The sequence below is a fragment of the Panthera onca genome, chromosome C2 (genome assembly GCF_046562875.1).
Source record: "Panthera onca isolate mPanOnc1 chromosome C2, mPanOnc1 haplotype 2, whole genome shotgun sequence".
Classification (NCBI taxonomy): domain Eukaryota; kingdom Metazoa; phylum Chordata; class Mammalia; order Carnivora; family Felidae; genus Panthera; species Panthera onca.
Window position 1 is genome coordinate 11,229,786 of NC_138347.1, and position 22,738 is coordinate 11,252,523.

Below are 22,738 nucleotides of genomic sequence, written 5' to 3' on the forward strand. Positions count from 1 at the left end.
ATGGAAAAAAGACAGTCTTTTTATTTTATTTTATTTTATTTTATTTTATTTTATTTTATTTTTAAGTTTATTTATCTTGAGACAGAGAGCATGAGAGGGGGACAGGCAGAGAGAGAGAGAATGAGAGAATCCCAAGCAGGCTCCACACAGTCAGCACGGAGCCCAACACGAGGCTCGATCCCATGAACCCGTGAGATCATGACCTGAGCTGTAATCCAAAGTCGGACACTTAACTGACTGAGCCATCCAGGCGCCCCAAGACAGTCTTTTTCATATATGACTTTGGGAAAATTGGATATCTACATGCAAAAGAATGAAATCAGACCCTTATCTTACACCACACTCAAAAATCAACTCAAGATAGACTAAAGTCTTAAACATGAGACCTGCAACCATAAAACTCCTTGAAAAAAACTTCTTGATGTTGGCCCTGGTAATGATATTTTGCATGACACCAAGAGCACGGGCAACAAATGCAAAATAGACAAATGGGACTACATGATATTGTAAAGCTTCTGCACAGCAAAGGAAATAATCAACAGAATGATAAGGCAACCTACAGATTGGGAGAAAATATTTGCAAACTATATGTCTGATAAGGGGTTAATATCCAAAACATATAAGGAGCTCATACAAGTCAATAACAAAAACAGCAACAAACAAAAATAATTACCTGGTTTAAAAATGGGCAAAGAAAGGAGGACCACCAGGTATGTGAAAATGTACTCAATATCACTAATCATCTGGGAAATGCAGATCAAAACTACAATGACCTATCACCTCACACCTGTTAGAATGGTGTCAGGAGTTATCAGGTGTTGGCGAGGATGTGGGAAAAAGGAAACCCTTCTACGTTGTTGGTGGGGATATAAATTGGCGCAGCCACCATGGAAAACAGTACGGAGACTCCTCAAGAAATCAAAGACAGAACTCCCATATGATCCAGCAATCCCTCTTCTGGTTACGTATATAGAGGAATTGAGGGCGGCCTGGGTGGCTCAGTCGGGTGAATGTCCAACTTTGGCTCAGGTCATGGTCTCACGGTCCAGTCCGTGGATTCGAGCCCTGCGTTGGGCTCTGTGCTGACAGCTCAGAGCCTGGAACCTGCTTCAAATTCTGTCTCCCTCTCTCTCTGTCCCTCCCCCCATTTGCGCACTCTCTCTCTCTCTCTCTCCAAAATAAATAAACATTAAAAAATTTTTTTTAATAAATAAAGGAATTGAAATCAGACCTTGAAGAGATACCTGTACTCCTATGTTCATTGCAGCATTATTCGCATTGACTGAGCCATCAAAGTAACCTAAATGTCTGTGGGCAGATAAAGAAAATGGGGTACAATGGAATAGTAGTCAGACTTAAAAAAGAAGGAAATCTTGCCATTTGAGATAACGCGGGTGAAACTGAAGGACAAATACGGACACAAAAAGGCAAATGCTACGTATCACTTACATGAGGCATCTGAAACAGTCGAACTCATAGAAGCAGAGATTCTAATAGCCAGGAGCTGGGAGAAAGGGGCAATGAGGTGAGTGATATTAGTGAAAGAATCCAAAACTTCAGTTATACAAGAAAAAAATTATTCCGCCACATAGCGTCTCCCAAACATTGTATATGGTATAGATTTAAGATTTGGTTAACAAGACATCTTGATTCATCTTCAAGTAAGGCTTTATGAGAGACAATAGAAAAGAAGAAATAAGGACAGAAGTTGAAATCCAACCCTATTTCTACAAAGTAACTTCAGCATATGCCCTGGGGCAGTTTAATCATTTTTTTTTACCTTCTTATTTTATATTACTGTATAATAAGGCTTTACCTTGAGCTCACACAAGGTTGTTAATTCTCAAAGATATGTCAAAGACAGGCCTCCTTCACCTAAAGGCAACTCTCAAAAAGTGAAGAAATGTGCATGTGTTCAATTAATGGAGAAAATAATCCCACAGTCCAGCCAAGTCATATTTTAAGCTGTCAGTCATCACTCTCCTCAGCCTATCATCTTCTCCCTGAGGAAAGGACGCCGCCATTTCTCTGCCTGACGGCTCAGCGTCCATATTTGTTCCTCAGCTGATGGCCCAGACCCAAGTCACATTTCAAACTTATTTTGTGTTTAATGTCTTACTAGTGAACTCACTGGCGTTTCTTTAAAAAGAAAAAAAATGTTCATTTTTGAGAGACAGAAAGCAAGCAAGGAGGGGGAGGAGCAGAGAGAGGGAGACACAGGATCCAAAGCAGGCTCCAGGTTCTGAGCTGTCAGCCCAGAGCCCCATGCGGGGCTCGAACTCACAAGGCACAAGATCATGACCTGAGCCCAAGTGGGTCGCCCAACAGACTGAGCCACCCAGGTGCTCCTGAACTCTGGTAGTTCCAAACCCCCTTGCACACACCGTCACCCACCCTTGTAGACCGTAATAGGGTCATCTCCCACATGACATTGGCAGAGTGCCCTCCGGCGCGAAACACTTTGCGCAACATACATATGTTATTAGGTCAGGCATTTTTGGAGCTCTTTTGATCCACTAATTTCCTAATCATTCTTCTAATTTTGATCAAGAAAGTTTTTAGGTGGGGGAGACGGCTCAGATTTGGGCTCCACTTTATAAGAAAAAAAAAGTGAAGCAAAGGTTGCCTCAATGGAATGTTTCCTCACTTTCTCCTCTGCCTCTCCTCCCCTGCAAAAAAAAAAAAAAAAAAAAAAAAAAGTGAGATCTTTTTTAGGAAAAAATACTATTATTTTTGAACTTTAAAAAAACAAAATCCTTGCTGCATCTTCACTTAGGGAAGAGCTTAGTTTTTCTTCTGACGTTGTTACAATGTCTTCAACAGCCGACGTTGGGGAACGTTAATGTTAAATGTCAATAATGTCGGAGGTGTGAAACAGCTCTATGTTCTTGCTCCGCAAGTGCCAAATCCGGAACGCACCTGGAAGGAGTTTAGATTCAGTAAAAGGAACAACGTCTGTGAGCTGAAGACGTGCAGGGGGACGAGGAAGCATCTGAAGGGGTCTTCAGGGGACGAGGCTTCCCCAGGGGAGGGGCTGTATAAAGCGAGCGGGAGCACCCGGCAAAATAAACTAGGGGGCCGTCGCTCAGGGTGAGGCCCAAGACATGTGCAAGCCGGGCCTGTCAGCAAAGAGCAGTTTTAAGGCTGGACATGAACAGGCAGAAGGTAATCAGACCCTAATGGATTCAGAGGGGGCAAGTGCAGGAGCTGTGTCAAGCTCAGAGGGCGTGGCACAGGCCGAAGAGGGGATGGGGGCTGGCAGAAGTTGAGGGAAGGGGTGTGAGGGGATAGAATCTGTAGGAGTTGGTGACTGATTGGATACTTGCCGGGTAGCCGGTGAGGCAACAATGGATCCCAGGTTTCTCTTCAATAGACATTCTGGACTGACTTTCCTTGGTTCTGGTCCCGCCTCCATGTGGTATTTCCTCAGCTCCTAATTCATGAAACTTCTATTACAATTCAATGTATTAGTATTTTTGTCTCAGGGTGTCTTAGCTTCATCAACCTTCACAGCGAGATTATAATCTTCTGAAAAACTGACAGGGTATCTTTCATTGCTCTAAATAGTCTCCCTACTCAGGGCTTTAACCCAAAGAAAGAAAGTGATAGTCCTAAAGCCTGTGAGGATCCACCACCTGAATGATCTGGCCGCCCAAAGAATGTTGAAAACTGGGTGTCATGACAACGCTAGTCAACACTTCCTGGTAAGAAGATCAATATACAAGTATCATCTCAAAGTCCAGCCCTCTGCGAGGATCATCTCGCCGGTGCTGCTAGGGCTCTGTTGATTCGTGTGGGGGAGAATGCCCTAAGTATAAGAAGAAAGGCTTGCACAGATTTGATAAAAGGAGCAAAGCCCATCGGCATTAAATTATATCCAAGGGTTATTAACGCAGCCCTCCCATTGACTCAGGGTCAAAACAGAATTGTGTCCTTGATCTGATCCGAACTTCTTTGGACTTTCCTTTTACTAAGGCAGATGATGGGCGGGTACGAGCGTGTGGGAGGCAGAGGGGATTCCAAAAGACAACATATTCGGGAAGGAAATGATCTTTTGCGATGGAGAAATTGTCTGGGAGGAAGTCAAGCCCCTCAAAAGCAGCTATCAGGAAGATTTTATACTTTAGAGCGTACCAAGTCAGGATGTAATATTTTAGTATTAGATAATCTCTATTTTTTTTTCAAATTGCCCATATTAAAAAAAAAATAAACAAACTTAATGGCAACAATAACAGCAGCTATCTATGCTGCCAAAAGAAAAAAAAAATCCTACGCGCAATTAAAATTACAAGATAATTGGGAGCTATCCGATGATACCTCCTACAATAAATCATCTTGAACTTTCAGCCTAGGGTTACCAAGACCTGAAGAGAATATGCGGGAAATATCTTGGGAATTTAGCTCCCAACTTGAATAAAGAAGTCCACAACTTAATACTAAATACATAATTACTAAGAAAATATTAAACAACCATGTTAACCCAGTGCTCCTCTATAATATTGCAAATGGAACAAGTCATTTTAGTAATTAAAGAATCATTACATATAGTGCTATTATTAAATGATTCCTGAAAGGGAATTCCTAAGGGGTTAGCTTTTGCAGTGATCAGTTATTTACAAATTCTTTTTTTTTTTCTTTCTTCCTCTGCCCCCAAAATGTTCAGCATCTAAATGAGAGGGCCTTTGGGACCAAGGATGACACTTTATCTTCAATCCATAATATGCCTGGTTGACATTAGAGAGCAGCCAGATAGGAGAATCTCCTCCTTTGTTAATGATTCAGTGATTAAGGCAAAGGCCCTACATGCAGAAAGGAGGGCCTTTGGTCTGACAGGAAGATCACCTTCAAGCCTGGGAATCGGTGCTATTAAATTTGACTCCAGCTGGAAGCCAACAGCTGCAAGCCCTGGACAAGTGCCACAGGCAACACTCTAGAACCAGGAACCCTTTCTTTGCCCACCTCACTGCCACCCATCTGGGTACTGTGAGGTATATCCCCACACTGAGGCCGTAGGATCTTTCTGAAAACGTACATCTGATTCAGTTTCTCCGCAGCTTAAATACTTCAGTGGCTTTTCCTTTGCACTGAAGGTAAAGTCCAAACTCTCAACAGGGAGTTGGTTACAAGGCCCTTCCTTCTGCAGTAGCCCCCCCCCCCACCCCCCCACCCGACCTACACACACCTACCTCCATCCCTCTCGCCACTCCTCAGTGTCACTCCATGGTGTTTGCAACCCCTGAGCCCTGTACACACTTCCCCTTCTGTCCTTTGTCTTCTGCCTGGAATACACTCCAGGCCCTTCCCCAAGTTGCTGAGTGTAGTTGTGGCTCATTTATTTTCATCGCTGAAACTACTCTATTGTCCAGCTAAACCGCTGTGTATCCGTTGGGTTGACAGACATGGTTGTTTCCTTCGTGGGTGGCTTTAACCAATAATAACACTGGGAACATCTTGTACGCATAGACGGGTGCGTATAGGTACATGTGCAGAGTGGAATGCACATGTCTGGAAAGTCTGGATCAGGTGCACCTCATCTGTGCTCTTTTTAGCACCTATGCTTACTCCATCATCACATGAACCACACCGCGTTACAACATGCACAGGACAGAAGCGAAAAGATACTGCTAAGATCCCCAGCTGCTGTCCCTTGGGATCCATTGCTCTATTAGTTCTGAGGCCACATGTCCCTCCGGCTGCTCCCAGGTTCATTTCTATTATACACAGTACTCCTCTGATAGGTGACTTGGGCTCAAAGACTTCGCAGTGACCTGAACAAACCCTTCTTGGAATTGTACGACAGTCCTCTCCCCTCTGGCCTTCCCCCTTTCCTGCACAGATGTCAGACCTGCGATGTCTTCCCCCAGCCTTCTCTGCTTCCCTCCCTTTGTCCTTCACAGGCATTTCCTCCAAGAAATCTCTTACCTGTCTAATCCCGTCTTGGTGTCTGCTTCTTAGAGAGCCCGATCTAACACCGTGTCTATCTCTTCATTACCCTGTGGCCTTAACAATTAATACGTAAATTCTCAAAAAAGAAACTCTTGTGCCCGCAGTGCCAACCGGAGGGACTGATATGTGATAGATGCTGAGTAAATATTGGAGAATAAGTGAATATAAATAAATAAATGAGATGCCTACTCCATATGAACATGTTTTATTTATTTATTTATTTATTTATTTATTTATTTATTTATTAAAAAAATTTTTTTTAATGTTTTATTTATTTTTGAGACAGAGAGAGACAGAGCATGAACGGGGGAGGGTCAGAGAGAGGGAGACACAGAATCTGAAACAGGCTCCAGGCTCTGAGCTGTCAGCACAGAGCCCAATGCGGGGCTTGAACTCACGGACCATGAGATCATGACCTGAGCAGAAGTCGGACAGTTAACCGACTGAGCCACTCAGACGCCCCCATATGAACATGTTTCTGGTGTCATCTTGAAGGCAGAAGAAAACTGCTTGGCCCAACTCTATCTAGTGCCTTCTTTCTTTCTTTCTTTCTTTCTTTCTTTCTTTCTACCCTCCTTGAGAGAGACAGAGAGAGAGAGCATGAGCAGGGGAGGGCAGAGAGAGAGGGAGAGAGAAATCCCAAGCAGGCTCCGCACTGTCAGCACAGAGCCCGATGATGCAGGGCTTGAACTCACAAACCAAGAGTCAAAAGCTTAAGAGGGCCACCCAGGCACCCCACCTCCCTTCTTTCCGTGGGCCTACCCACAGACTGTGCTTCCTACTTAAAAGGTGCTGCCAGTGTGCAATGACGGACAAAGGAACTAAGATCTCACTTTCTCTCCATGAGGGAAGGGCAAAGTCTCCCATTAGGTCATTGGCTTGGGAACACTCTCTTTGGCACCTCATTCCATATTTCAGAAGCTTCTGATCACAACCCCAACCTACCAGACTTGTGTCACTGCCATGTGGCAAAGAGAAGGGGCCTGTGGTAAGTGGCCTTTAGGATGGTCTCCTATGATCTCTGCCTACTGGTATTACACTTTATATAATTCCCTGTCCTTGACTGTGATCCACATTTAAAAACCCTAAGGAATTGTATACAGCGGAAGTGATAGGATCTGCCTTCTGAGTTTACATTATAAAAAGACTGGAGCTTCCATGGGTTGAGAGTCAGAAGACCTAAGTGTAACCTTTATCTTTACAGGGCACTGGCCAAGTTATTTTCTTTTTTAAACTCTTTTTTTAAGTTTACTTATTTTGAGAGAAAGAGAGCATGCTCACACGCTCACAAGTGGGGAAGGGGCAGAGAGAGAATCCCAAACAGACTCAGCACTGTCCACGCGGAGTCTGATGCAGGCAGGGCTCGAACCCCACAAACCCTGGGAGCGTGATCTGAGCTGAAATCAAGAGTTGGGTGCTTAACCTACTGAGCTACCCAGGCACCCCCTGGCCAAGTCATTTTCATCTCTTTATGTCTTAGGTTCTTTATCCGTTAAATGGATTAAGTAATACCTAACTAATTATGATTAGTTTATGTGGGAAATTATATAAAAGCCAACTTTTATATAAGTTGGCATATATATATATATATATATATATATATAAACTTCCATGGGTGAGTTTCATCCTGTTATCCTGTTACCATCCTGTTATCATCCTCATTTCTTTTTTTTTCTATTCATACATTAGACATTTATCCATACATTACAATTTTATTTTTGTGTAAAAAGTTGTTTAACAATCACTGAATTTCTAGGCCAGGTTCAGGTACCTGAAGAGCCTTTATAACTAATTTATATTGTCTAGATCCAAGGTATGCTGCAAACAGGGTCTGGAGCAAAGTGGGAAATAACATCTTTCTAAAGGCAGGCTTAGAAATTCTAGTCCAGCAAGTTGAGATGTTTCCTTTTTCTGGTAGCAAGGCTGACTCATAACTGGCTGCTAGGCCACCATTCACAGGTATAGCCAAGAAAACAGGGTATAGACCACCAAAAACAAGACCAACCAGTCCACCCTGTGTTATGGTACAGGTTTCACAATTCAAATCACCTGCATTCAAAGGTAGATTTACAAAACCTTTGTAAGGTGCATGCGCAGTCAAAAATGTGATCACTGACCATCGGTAAGCCAGCAGCTGTACGAGCCTGTATCACATTTAAGATGCGTCAAAAAAGACTATTTGCTATTAGACCATGGAGAGCAGCATTAAGTGCAATATATACTGATCCATGTTCAAATAGATTCCTTTCTGCTTCTGGGAGGTGGTTAATTTTTCTGGTTACGGTATCGAAAATTAAGTCTTCCTTGACAGTATCCTCTGGTTCATGACATTTCAGCTTGAGCCCTATGCTCTGCTCACAACCCTCCTTGGCACGCTGGGGTTCACGCCAACCTTTGCTCGACTAGCCTGAACGCAGCCATCTTTTCATACAACTCAGCAGTAAAAAGAAGAGAGCTAGTCACACGTTCAGCAACATGGACGAACCTCAGTTAGGCCGAATGAGAGAAGCCAGACCCCTCCCCCGCAAAAGAACCCATACCAAGTGATTCCTTTCATATGATATTCTAGAAAATTCAAACTACCGTGACACAAAACAAATCAGTGGCTGCTTGAGGCAGAAGTGAAGAAGAGGGATTATAAAGGTGAATGAGGAAATGTTTAGGGATGATGGATATTTTTATTATCTTGATTAGAGCAATATTATCGTGCATGTATACCTAGGTCAAAACTTACCAAATTATGTACTTCAAATATGTGTGATTTATTATGTATCAATTAAACCTCAAAAAAGCTACAAAAATCTAAATCATTCACATCATTATTATACTCAGGAAAGCCATTCTAAGTCATTGTTCTGATATATCTCTGCTCTCTTCTTACCCTGCTTCCCCTTCCCCAAATTCCTGAATAAGAGGTGAAGACCACACTCACCTCTGGTGTTCCCGTCAATTAAGAAAAAAAAAAAAAAATAGGTCCATATGGAAAGAATTTTAAGTTTTACAGGACATGCAAAGATGGATAAGAAATACTCCACGTCTCTAAGAAATTGTAATCTACGCAGAGAGAGAAGCTATAAGTATGTTTAAAACTAAATTGTCTAACGGGGTTTAAGTGTCAATTCTAAGAAATAGAAAACATCTAAAAGGGGAGTGATTAACTGCCTAATGAAGAGTCGAGGCAAAAATTTCCAAAGACACATGACTTCGGGCTGGGATGGCTTGGGAATGTTTCATGTAGGATGTGGGATTTGAGCTGGAATGTGAAGAATGGATAACATTTAGATAGATGGGAGGAGAAAAGAGAATAAACACAAGATGTTTTGGTGGGGTCAGAAAATGGTGACATTGAGTGAATAAGTCTGACAGGGGGAAAGGTGTCTGCAGAAGACTCACAGGACTTAACTCGACAAAAGTGAGACCAGAGTTGGAGGGTCTTGAGTACCAGGTAGAGAGTCTAAACTCTCAGCCTTTATTTCATCTTAACAACAAGAAGGAAGGGAACTTTTCGTTGTCAGAATCATTCAGCAAAGAGCGTATGAGCGTATATGAGGAAGGTGGAAAGGAGATAACTTGTCTGAATGGACTAGTCCCTCCCAATCCTGAGACACTGGTCACAGATTCATCGGCTTTGAAAGCGTCAAAGAGGTAGCACTGGATATTTGTTTGATCATATCTGGGTTCCTCTTGGAGGTGGTGCCTAACTTCCATGCCAGGGTCAACAGGGACAGATTTTCCCCTATTCCACCAAGTTCAGCCAGCGAATGGAAAATGATCCATGTACAACCATCAGACTCTCTCTCATGATTTTGAGTCCTGAGTAAATGACTCAGTGACATGAGGAACAGTTAGAGGTCACTCGTCATGCTCACCAGACCCTTCCTTCTCAATGGCTGTGGTTATACTTCTTGCTAACCAGCACTCCAAAGTACTCTTGGTTCCTAACCAGTTCTCTAGTCTCTGGTCAATTCTGAGATTCCCCCAAATATTATTCCTATAAATTTCATTTTTGCCTAAGACTGTAGAGTCTGTTTATGTTACTTGAAGCTAACAACTGGGTCAACGTAGAACTCTTTACATCTTAGCACTTCAGGCCCTGCATAAACCTGTTGGCCTTAGTTCAGCCCCTTAGGTCCATACAGAACAAGTCTATCCCCTCTTTCACATGAATTCTTATGTCCGAAGACAGCTCTCTGGCCTATCCTGAACCTTTCTTTCCCTGGGCTGTATGCCCTGTGTTCCATTGGGCATGCATCAACTCACATGGGCTGGATTGCTTCACCAGCCTAAACAGTTTTTCCAAGGCTGCTCAGCTGTTCACATTCAGACCTTGGTGACTTGATAAACATTTGTTGAATGATGGCTACAATTCCTCTTGTAGGGAACAGTCATTCGTTTTTGGTTTTCCATGAAAAGGCTATGTTATAGTTGGGGTATTGGTTCAACTACTGAAATAAATATCAAAGTAACATTGACTTAAATAAGATGGTTTATTACATGGAAAGATCTAAATTTAAGTAGGGCTGGGGATCCAGGCTTTTTCCAGCTTGTTATTATCCATTTATACCCATTTATATTCATTTATAACACATGGCTTCATCTTGCGGTCTAGCATGGCCATTCCTGCTTCTAGCACCATGTTCACATTCCAGAAGCAGGAAAGAAAGGGAGAAGAAAAGTCTTGCGGCATTCCTTTTAAGGAATGTTCCAGAAGTTTTACCCATCACCTCTACTTATCTTCCATGAGTTGGAACTTAATCCTAGAGCTTTGCCTTGCCTTCTAAGAAGGGCTGGGAAATGTAGGTTTAGCTGAAAGAGGATGGTAAACCAGCAGTTTCTACCATAGACCATATAATGCAATTTAGGTATCTTCCAATAAAACACTCCCAAGTATAAGGAGATGCTACACAAGTCACAAGTAGCTTATTGACTGTAACTTTCTTATATTCAATGTTGGATATTTTGCAAGTGGTTATCAGGCTAGAGTTATGCTAAGAATTGAGCTTTAGGTAAATTGGATTCATGGATTTACCAACACATGCCTTGGACTAGTCCCTGTACTTATAACCCAAAGGTCAGGTCTACACTGTAAAGTTCCTCCAACTGAGACAATCAAACAGCTATTTCTTTTGAAAACAAAACCCACAAATTTGCTTCACACAATGAGTTTAATATGTGTTCACACATATTAGATAGTATTCTTTTGGTTACAAGTAATACAAACTGACTGTAGTTTGTTTAGAAGGGAGGGATGAATTATTATAAGCGCACCAGATGTATCACAGTACTCAAGGCAATGTGCAGCTGACTGGGCCTCTGGAACAGACTATAATTAAAATGCTCTCCATCTCTTATTTCTGTCCTTCTGCCCAGAAGCTTTATTCTTCTTTGTCTTAAAAGACCCTTTTTCTCTGCTCTCCAGTCTGCACAGTAGACAACGGCTATTCCTAGCTTCTTGGTCTACATGTAATCCCTCAACCCACCCAGAGATATCTGAGGCTCTCCTTCAATTGCCATGTTTATTAGCCTTGGTTGGGTTAGTGGTCCACCTTGGGCCAATCGGCCAGGTCTAAAGAGTAGGCCAAGGGGCTCCTAAGTAGCTCAGTGAGTTAGGCGTCCGGCTCTTGAATTAGGCTCAGGTCATGATGCCCGGGTTGTGGGATCAAGCCCTGCCTGGGGCCCTGCACTGAGAATGGAATCTGCTTGTAATTCTCTCTCTCTCTCTCTCTCTCTCTCTCTCTCTGCCCCTCTCCCCTGCTCTCTCTAAAATAAATATTTTTTTTAATTTTTTTAAAAAAGAATAGGTCAAATCTTATCTTTATGACAGCCAGCAGCTACCTCTGAGCCCTGTAGGTTTAGAGGGTTACAGGCAGGGAAAAATAGCTTCCAGCGAAGGGAAGGCTAGACAGGCATCTCAACAGGCATATCCTCCACCCATTCATACGTGGAGGATTGTCATGAGCGAAATGAAGTTTAAAAATGTAGCTATGAGGTCGGTGACACTCAAGTTAGCAGCATGATGCAATGCGGCTGGGGGAGAAACTATGTCTGCCTCAAGACTGTTTTGGTTGTAACCGAAACCCATCCAAAAGCTCTTAAGCGTATCACTCGAGATATTTAATACCTGAAGAAGGCTTTGATGTACGGAGGGTCGCCTCTAGTTACTTGTTTTAACTATTACTCAAGTTGTCAAAGTTATATTATTTTTTAAAATACTTTATTTTTTAGAGTAGTTTCAGGTTCACAGCAAAATTAAGCAGAAGGTAGTGAGGTTGCCCATAAACCCTCCTACCCCCACATTTGCATGGCCTCCCCCATGATCAAAGTCCCACACCAGAGAGTAGTACGTTTGTTACCGTTGATGAACCCACATTGACACATCATCACCCCAAGTCCGTAGTTTTCATGGATATAGTTCACTCCTGGGGTTGTATATTCTGTGGGTTTGGACAAATGTATAATGACAGGTATTACCTGTTACAGTATCGTACAGAGTATTTTCACTTCCCTAAACATCTTTTGTTCTCTACTTATTCATCCTTCTGTCCTCGCTAACTTCTGGCAGTCATTGGTCTTTTAACTGCCTTCACGATTTTGCCTTTTCCAGAATGTAACGTAAGTGGAATGATACAGGATGTAGCCTTTGTAGTTACAACCCGAAAAGCACAATCCATGAAAGAAAGAACAACCTGATTTAAAAATAGGCCAAAATCTTTTTCGCAAGAGCACAGGTGTCGTGAAAACCACCACTAAACGTGAACCAAAGTGGGAAAGGAAAAGGCTCATATCAACGTCATTGTCATTGGACACGTCGATTTAAGGCTGCCACTGCCAGTCATCTGATCTACAGATGTGGTGGGACTGACAAAAGAACTCTCGAAAAATTTGAGATGGAGCCTGCTGAGATGGGAAAGGGCTCCTTCATGTATGCCTGGGTCTTGGAGAAACTGAAAGCTGAACATGAACGGGGTATCACCGTTCATAGCTCCCTGTGGAAATTCGAGACCAGCAAGTATTATGTGGGCATCACTGATGTCTCAGCACACAGAGACTTTATAAAATACATGTATAAAAAATGTGATTATAGGCACAGCTCAGGCTGACTGTGCTGTCCTGATTGTTGCTGCTGGTGTTGGTGAATTTGAAGCAGGTGTCTCCAAGAAAGGGCAAACCTGTGAGTATGCCCTTCTGGCTTACACATAGGTGTGAAACAACTAATTGTTGATGTTAGCGAAGTGGATTCCGCTGAGCCACCCTATAGCCAGAAGAGATATGAGGAAATCATTAAGGAAGTCAGCACCTACATTAATAAAACTGGCAGGGGCGCCCGGGCGGCTCAGTCGGTTGAGCGTCCGACTTCTGCTCAGGTTACGATCTCACACTTTGTGGGTTCAAGCCCCGCATCGGGCTCTGTGCTGACAGCTTGCTCAGAGCCTGCAGCCTGCTTCAGATTCTGCGTCTCCTTCTCTCTCTCTCTGTCCTTCCCCCACCCATGCTCTGTCTCTCAAAAATAAATAGATGTTAAAAAAAATTTTTTTTTTAATTGGCTACAAACCCAACACAGTAGCGTTTGTGTCAGCTTCTGGTTGGAATGGCGACAATGTGCTGGAGTCATGTGCTAACATGCCTTGGTTCAAGGGGATGGTAAGTCACCTGTAAAGATGACACTGCCAGTGGAACCACACTGCTTGAAGTTCTGGATTGCATTCTGCCATCAATTCATCTAACTGACAAGCCCTTGCATCTGCCTCTCTAGGATATATACAAAATTGGTGGTGTTGGTACTGTCCGTGTGGGCCAAGTGGAAACTGGTGCTCTTAAACCCGGCATGGTGGTCACCTTGGATCCAATCAATGCTACAGCTGAAGGAAAGCCTGTTGAAATGTACCACGAAGCTTTGAGTGAGGCTCTTCCTGGGAACATTGTGGGTTTCAACGCCCCGAACGTATCTGCCAGAGATGTTTGTCATGGCAGTGTGGCTGGAGTCAGTAAAAATGACCCACCAATGGAAGCAGCTGTCTTCACAGCTCGGGTGATTATCCTGAACCATCCAGGCCAAATCATTTCTGGATACGCACCTGTGCTGGATGGTCACACGGCTCACGTTGCCTACAAGTTTGCTGTGCTGAAGGAGAAGATTGATCGTTGTTCTGGAAAAAGGCTGGAAGGTGGCTCCATGTCCTTGAAATCTGGTGATGCTGGCATCGTTGATATGGTTGCTGGCAAGCCTAGTGTGTTGGGAGCTTCTCTGGTTAGCCTCTTTGGGGCCATTTTGCTGTTCCTGACAGGAGACAGACGGTTGCTGTGGGTGTCATCAAAGCAGTGGACAAGAAGGCAGCTGGAACTGGCAAGGTCACCACGTCTGCCCAGAAAGCTCAGAGGCCTGAATGAATATTATTCTCAATACCTGCCACCCCAGTCTTAATCAGTGGTGAAAGAATGGTCTCAGAACCCTTTATGTCCATTATCCATTTAATTTTAATAGTAAAAGACTGGTGAATGATAACAATGCATCGTAAAACCTTCAGAAGGAAAGGAAAATGTTCTGCGGACCATTTGTTTTGTGTGTAAATGTGGCAGTTTTCAGTTATTAGTTTTTTTTTTAATGAGTACTTTTTAATGGAAACAACTTGATCAAAAATCTGTCCCTGAACTTCAAGACCCATTAAAACAAAGGTTTAATGAGAAAACTGTGTCTTCTTTTGGTCAACACTGTAACTTCATGCAGTACTCTTCAGGTAAAAGATTAAGAGTTGCCCATAACCTATTTCTGGTGTTACCTTATGTCAAAACTCAGAATTTGGGTTAACATTTTTTTTCTGGATGGGAATTCTTTTCACCTTGTCTGAGGGAGAGACGTCATCTATTTAAGAACATAGTAACAAGCTATGGGGAAAGGGGATCTGTTGGTGCAACATATCATAGCTTAGAAGAGATAAGCAAAGAGTAACAGTATAAATAAATAAATAAATAAATAAATAAAATAAAAAGTTAAATTCTGTAATACTAAAATCAGTGTGTCGCATATAATTTGTATTCTATCAATATTGGGTAAACTCGGTGATACCAAAAAAAAGGGGGGGGGGTCAGGGTTAAGATTTTAACAGATACCTCACCAAAGAAGATACACACATGGCAAATAAGCATATGGAAAGATTTTCCACATCATACATCATCAGGGAAATGCAAATTGAAACAACAATGAGGTAATGCTACACATTTATTAGAATGTTCGAAATCCAGAACACTGACAACACACAATGCTGGTGAGGATTTAGAACCACCGGAACTCTCATTTAATGCTATAGGAATGCAAAATGGTACAGTCGTTTTGAAGGACAGTTTGGCAATTTCTTTTTTTTAATGTGTTTATTTATTTTTGAGACAGAGAGAGACAGAGCATGAGTGGGGGAGGGGCAGAGAGAGAGGGAGACACAGAATCTGAAACGGGCTCCAGGCTCTGAGCTGTCAGCACAGAGCCCGTCGTGGGGCTCGAACTCACGGACTGCGAGATCATGACCTGAGCTGAAGTCAGACGCTCAACCGACTGAGCCACCCAGGCACCCCCAGTTTGGCAATTTCTTACACAACTCAACATACTCTTACTGTATGATCCAGCAATCATGCTCTTTGGTATTTACCCAAAGGAGTTAAAGACTTATGTTTACACACATATATCTGCATGTGGATGTTCGTAGCAGTTTTACTCATAAGATGTTCTTCAGCAGGTGAGTGGATAAAGAAAGTATAGTATATCCAAAGACTGGAATATTATTCAGCAATGAAAAGAAATGAGCTATCAAGGCATGAAAAGACATGAAAGAAATTTGAATGCATATTGCTAAGTAAAAGAGGCCATTCTGAAAAGTTGTAACATTTTAAAACCTAGGTTCTTCCAAAGGCTTTATGTTTAATTCACAACTCCTACCCTTATTTATGTCTAGTAATTTTTATATAGAAATAATATTAATCACTTTCATTTTTTCTCTGATTAATGTTGAATTAACTAAATTTAAGTAGTAAGTTGTCCTAAGTAATTAACCCTATTTATAAGCTTATGATTTAATTCTCTGAAACATTTTAAGTGCATTTAAAATTAAAATATAAGGCTTTCTAAAACACTTCAAACATCTGATGTGGCAAACTTATAAAACTAACAAGCAAAATTTTTCTAGGCCTTTAAGTAATTATTAAAATTTCATAAACCCAGTGAATGGAGTTTAAGATTCATGGTGGATGACTATCAAATGTTTTCTAGTATTAATGCTCCCCTCTTTGCCTTTAGTTAAAACCTCTGAGCTTTAGCTGGACATATGCCCACCCAACAATAGACTACATTTTGCAGACAGCCGTGGCCATGTGACTAAGTCTGGACCAATGGGATGCAAGTAGATATGATATATACTACAACCAGATCATCTCCCTTAAGACACTTGCCGTGGACCCACTTCTTTCCCACTTCCCCGGGATGTGGTGGTGAGCAAACATCAACCATGCTGACGAAGAGAACACAGGCAATGGCAGAGCCAAAGGAGAAAAGGAATCCATTCCCCAGACCTCACACAGCAAAGCTGTTTGGCTTACAGCTTTGGACCCCTTACTACTTGACTGTTACATGAGAGTGAACAAACTTCTGTCATCTTTGAGCAATTGTACTTTGGGGTTAGATCGTTCCCCAATAATACAACATTCAAAGACTTCCTACAAACTCAATTAATTGTAATTTCTTAAACGTTTCAAATTCAAATTGCAAGTCCAAAAGCTCAGTTTTCTCATATGTTCGATTTTCTTCAATGTTTCAAGTTCTCTAAGTAACACATAGATTATAATGATGATTCAACACTTGTTTCTGCTGTTACCATGAAAGGGACGCCATATTTCATGGGATCTAAGATGTCTTCGATTTGTAATAATATCACCATTTAAAATTGATGCCACAGATTGCAGAATGCATTCCAAATTCCCAGATGTTAAAACAGAAAAAGTAGCAATACTCTGGTCCTAGCTCAGCTCACCATCTATACTGATCTGTGCATTTTCTTCAGGTTACAAACTTACTTACCCAACCAAGAGAAGAAGATTTGCTGCCGTAGGCCATCTGAATCTAGCAGTGGAAGATTCAGGATTTTGAAGTAGTTACAGGTTCAAGTTCTTGGTAGAGAAGTGAAGGCAGGACCTTGATGTGGGTGCTTGGTACGTCCAGAATGACTCTACCTGAGAAGCTGGATATACCAGTTGGGATACTGGAGTTTGACTTTGTCCTGTCCAAAGGAAGCTCTGTGCCCACACCTTTAACCCAGAATCTAATTTCGTAACACGGTCTTCTGTGTTTTCTGGGTGGCTCTCAAGTTTCTCCCTCAACGTATTTTAATTGCATCTTCTTCCAACTTCTTATCACTTGATTTGAGTAGACATACCCCATACAGACTCACACCCATACATACACATGGCAGATTGCAGCTGTAAGATTAGGGTTATTTGAATGCTTTCTGCAATACTCCATATTTTATATTTTTGCCTATCTCATTGGCCACCATTTTGTAATCATGGCAGTGAACAGGCAAAAACAGGGATTTATTGCAGGATTCCAGACTATATCCTAGATTCTGGGATAGGATCTGGGGCTCCTGAGGAGCTAGATGTGACATTTTTGGTTTCTCTGGGACTACATGTATCTGTCTCTGCTCTGCTCATGAACCATCTGACCCTGCCTCCCCCTTCTCCCCACCCCATCTTGTCTCTCTGGACACAAGTGCTGTCTGGTTCTCTGTGCCCACTTGGAAGATGGCTAGCCCATAGCCGGAATGTCCTGAGGACAAACATGCTGAGTTCAAGTGACCAACAACACTGACACTCATCTTTCATATGAAATCCATCTTGAATCCACAACAGTGTAGCCATGAAATGCAAACACTTAGTCCTCAGGAAAGAGCCGTCCTCGGAAGCGGCAGACAGGGCAGGTCTCACCAAAAATGGCTGCTTGGGGGGAGTAGAGTTTGGTGGCTAAGGATATGGAGCCCAAGCCAGACTGCCTGGATCCAAACCCAGGTCCTGCTGCTTCATGGCTGTGTGACCTTGACCAAGTAACTGAATGCTCAGAGCCTTAGTTTCCCCATCTGTAACATAATCATACCTGAGGCATAGGGTTGTGGCAAGGATTTCATGATGTATGTGGAAAACATGGGGAAATCTGCCACGTGGGAAGTATTCAATAACTAGTTTGCCATGTATTCTGATGGCAGAGACAGGAAACAGAAGCAGGTTGTGTGAATGTGCTCTCCACCTCAGGTGCTGGAATCTTTGCATTTATGCCTCTGCTTGTTTATTTGTTTATCTAAATCAACTGCTTAGGCTCCCATCTACCAAACCTAGCAAGCTATTCCATCTCAGTCATGACTTGCTTCTGGAATGCTCATTCTCCATCCAGACCAAAGAGATGCATCCAGAGGTAGAGGATTGCATCCCCCCAGGCCAACATGAGTGTGAGTTCATTGATTCACTCACTGTGGAGTGGTCATTATATGTGCTGAGGACTGGGGATGCAATGGTGACCAAAAGCACCATGGTGACCTTTCTGCCTCTGGAAGAACAACTTCAAAAGTGTAATCGGCAAGGCTTGGTGATCGGATGGATGTGGAGGGTGAGCGTGAGGAGGGGGTCAACAGCATGCCTGGGCTTTTGTTTTATGTCATTGGATAGATACTGATGACATTTAGGGAGACAGCGTGAGAGGGAAGTCACAATTCTTGTTTGGGGCAAAAGCCAGGATGTTTGGAGTGAGAGTGGGGCACCGAGAATCAGGCTGCCAAGCCCCAGCCCAGCCCCACACTCAGCAGCATTGCAACATCAGGCGAGTCCCTTAACCTCTATCGGTTTTCATGTCTGAAAATGAGGAAAGTAATAGCTTTAGGTCACAGGGCTGTTGTGAAGATAAAACATATTTATACAGGCGTATCTCATTTTATTGTGCTTCACTTTATTGTGCTCTGCACATATTGCGTTTCTTACAAATTGAAGGTTTGTGGCAACCTGGCATCGAGCGAGTCTATTGGCACCATTTTTCCAACGGCAATTGCTCACTTCCTGTCTCTGTGTCACATTTTGGTAATCTCACCATATTTCCAACTTTTTCATGGTATTTGTTACGGTGACGGGCTCGCTGATTGCATCTTGCTGAAACCTAAGATGATGGTTAGCATTTTCTAAATGAAAGTATTTTTAAGGACGGTATATACATCGTTTTTTTTAAGACACAATGCTATTGCTTACTTAAGAGACCCCAGTGTAGTATAAACATAACTTTTGTGCGCACTGGAAAACCAAAAAATCCATTGACTTGCTTTATTGCAATATTCACTTTATTTTGATGGTCTGGAACCGAAACCACGATATCTACAAGGTGTGCCTGTACACATAAAATGTCTGCAACTGTGCCTGGCTCTCTAAGTGTCAGCCTTTGGCACATGATGGGTTTGAGGTGCCTTTGAACCATCAGCAGAATGCAAGCTCCCGAGAGCAGGGATGTGGTCAAATTGCTCTTGGATCCTGGCCCCTGGTATAGCGGCTGACACATAGAGAGCACCCAACAAATATTTGTTAGCAGGACAAGGTAAGGATTTTGTCTAGAGGGTGGAATGCAAATATCAACCTATGAGTCCCTGTATGGGTAGGAGCTGAAGTCTTTGGCTAGGTTGAGTCCCTAGGGAGGGAGAATAGAGAGAGGGAAAACGGTCTGAGCTGGAGGGCTTGAGGAGCCTTAGACCTGGGGCCAGGGGGTCCATTTGGGACATGGGTGTCTCCCATTTCTGCCCCCACACCCCTTGCCTTTTCAGCCTCATTCTCCCCAGGGATCCCGAAACATAAACATTCCAGGGACTATTTGAAGACAGCTTGAACCTTAGGATAAGGATGCTGGCCTTTCCATCCTAGTGTGGGGTGGGAAAACGTGGCATTTTCTACTCCTGGATCCACAGCTGGGCAGAACAATAATATTGCAACACCACTGGAGTTTTTCTTCCTACGAATCTATCCTGTGGAGAGTCAGCTGTAACCCATGCCTGCTGTCCTGTTCCTGCAGCCGAAGTCCCGTATGCCACCCCCCCACCCCCTCCCTTTCCTCCCTCTGCTCTTGTTGGAAGACCTCGCAGGTGCCAGAGACTGGCCCCTGAACTCTTTCAGGATGGTCACCCTGTCATGGCTCATATGCCTCCCTGGGCCAGCTGTCTGGCAATTTCCCCCTGTCTTTGATGGTGTTATTTCCCCACGGCCTGCAAGTTCACTCTTGGCATGCCAGGGTGGGGCACTCAGCCAGAGGGGCCCGCAGGAGGCTGAGCGCCTACACTTGTGAGCCCACCTCAACGCCTTCATGACCAGTATCAATGGCAGGCTGTGGAAATGAGCAGGGAGAGGGTCTGGTTCCCAGTGGAGGGCCTGCCAGAAAGCCCCAGCCTGCTTCCGTGAACTTCCCCAGCTCAGCAGATAGAGCCCAGGCCACAGAGGACAGAGAGGGGCAGAGGGAGGACCAGGGCAGTCTTGTCCTTGAAAACCTGAGGAAACAAGGTCGCTGTCAAATTAGGTTTCAGGGTTTTAAAAAGTTATTTTTATTATATGCATTTTCCCATTGTAAGATCAATAAAATCTCATTACAGAAAATTTGGGAAACAGGAACAAAAAATGCCCCAAATCCCACAGTGCAAACCCAGCCACTGTTGACATTTTAGAGGTTTGTTTCTAAACTTCCTATGTGTGTGTTTTTATTTACATAGTTTTAATCATGCTGTATATATATTTCTGTGTTCTATTTTCTTCTTGGTATGTAATCGTTAGCATTTCCATGTTCTTTTTTTAAATTTTTATTTTTTTTACATTTTATTTATTTTTGGTAGAGAGAGCACAAATGGGGGAGGGTCAGAGAGACGGAGACACAGAATCTGAAGCAGGTTTCAGACTCTGAGCCGTCAGCACAGAACCCAACGTGGGGCTCGAACCCACAAACTGCGAGGTCATGACCTGAGCCGAAGTCGGACGCTTAACCGACTGAGCCACCCAGGCGCCCCTCGTTTCCATGTTCTTAACTGACCTTTGTAACTAGTATTAAACACTGTTACATTATATTCTACCCAAGGAAATGCTGTTGTCCACTTAATCATCCCCTTTTGGACATTCTGGTTCACACTTTTTCACTCTTCGTTCTTATAGCTAATTCCAAGATGAACATCCTTCTGCATCGGATTTTTCTGCAGTTAGGAATGCTTCCTTTGGTTGGCATCCCAAAGTAGGACGCCTTGAATCATTTATGGCTCCTTAGGTCTATTGCCACTGTTTTTTCCAAAGGGCGTGCCGGCAGTGTGGAGCAGATTGGAATCGGAAGCAGGGGAAACTGAGGTCCAAAGAGCAAGGACCCTCTGCTCTCAGTACCCCAGAAACTGCAACGTGACTTCCCCAGGGCTCGGGCGAGAGGTCAGAGGTTCTAGGAAGAGGGCCTGGGGATGACGGGAAACGCCTGATTTATGTGAAAATCTGTGCCAAAGAATGTGAGTAATAAGTCGATGTGTAATTGCCCGTGTGCGGATGTCGTGTTCCCAGGCCTCCCCAGAGCTGCACCGCCCTGAGCAGCTGATTGCTCGAGTGCTATATAGCAGTGAATTACAGGAGAAGGACAGGTGAAGGCCACAATCCTAGGGGTGTAACATTTAAAGGAGAAGCTCTAATCACCTGGCAGGTGGCATGGAAAGTTACTGAAGGACAGAATGCACCCCACCCCGATGGCTCCTGGAAGCCACCTCGCCCCCACCTCACTTAGAGCATCATATAAAAAGAGAGTTCCAGCACCTGCTCCCTGCTTGGTTCCAGGCTGCCTGCCTCAGCCATCCTGGATTTTATCCTTTAGATGTACAGTCTTACTGGACATTCTTTCATGTTTCAATTATGTCCGATGGCAAGGTCCTTGTATGTTTGAATTTGGTTCCTTCAAACCATAATTCTGGTTCCAGCACCACCTGCTAGCATCTAGCAGGCTTTGGGGCACCTCTCCGCTTCTTCCTTTCCCATGCCATCAGGACGACCGCACCTCCCTCCCTGAGCTCTCTCCTTGTGCGGTTGGGTTCCACGGCCCAGACCCCGCTGGCATCGGTATCTTCCCCCGGCCCAGACCTTTCTGTTGGGCTCCAGGCCCACATTCCAGTCTGGAATTCCAAATGCAGTTCAGATGCAGGAGTCCAGGTGAACCCGGCATCTCCCCCTTTGGGTTGCACCCGCCCCAGCCCCTCATCCTATGAGTGGTACCACGAAACAGCCAGGTCTTAGGCCAGAAAGGCAACCCTCCCAGGCGTGCCCTTACTTCTTCCCTCCCATCCAATCAGTCGCCAAGTAGTTTTCAAATCCAGCCCTTCCTTCTGACCCACCTCCCTCCGGGGTCCTCGAATTGACTCCTGGGATCACTCCTCACTGACCCAAGTCTTCCTTCTTTCCCTCTGTGGCTCCCAGAGTGCTCCTTCTCAAATGTCCATCTAATCAGGTCACTTCTCTATTTCAAAGTCTAGCTGGCTCCTGGAGCAAGGGATGCTACAAGGTAACATTCCAGATCCTTTGATTCATTTACTCATTCGGCAGATACTTACTGAGGTCCTACTATCTGACGGGCACCGTGCCAGCAGTAGGTATGCATTGAGAAAGAGAACAAACACAGCGATATAATATTCAGTGAAGTTCAAGGTCACCTGTGAATGGCTCTTCCATACATATCCAGTTTAATCTCTCAATGCATCCCTGCCTTTTACCACGTAGTCCTATCCAT

General features: G+C 43.6%; 2 pseudogenes; one reads left to right on the plus strand and one right to left on the minus strand.

The window, feature by feature from the left end:
* Positions 1–7,687: 7,687 nt before the first annotated feature.
* LOC132684372 (transmembrane protein 126A pseudogene) lies at positions 7,688–10,582 on the minus strand (annotated as a pseudogene).
* Positions 10,583–12,403: 1,821 nt separating this feature from the next.
* Positions 12,404–14,334, plus strand: LOC132684371 (elongation factor 1-alpha 1 pseudogene; annotated as a pseudogene).
* Positions 14,335–22,738: the final 8,404 nt, after the last annotated feature.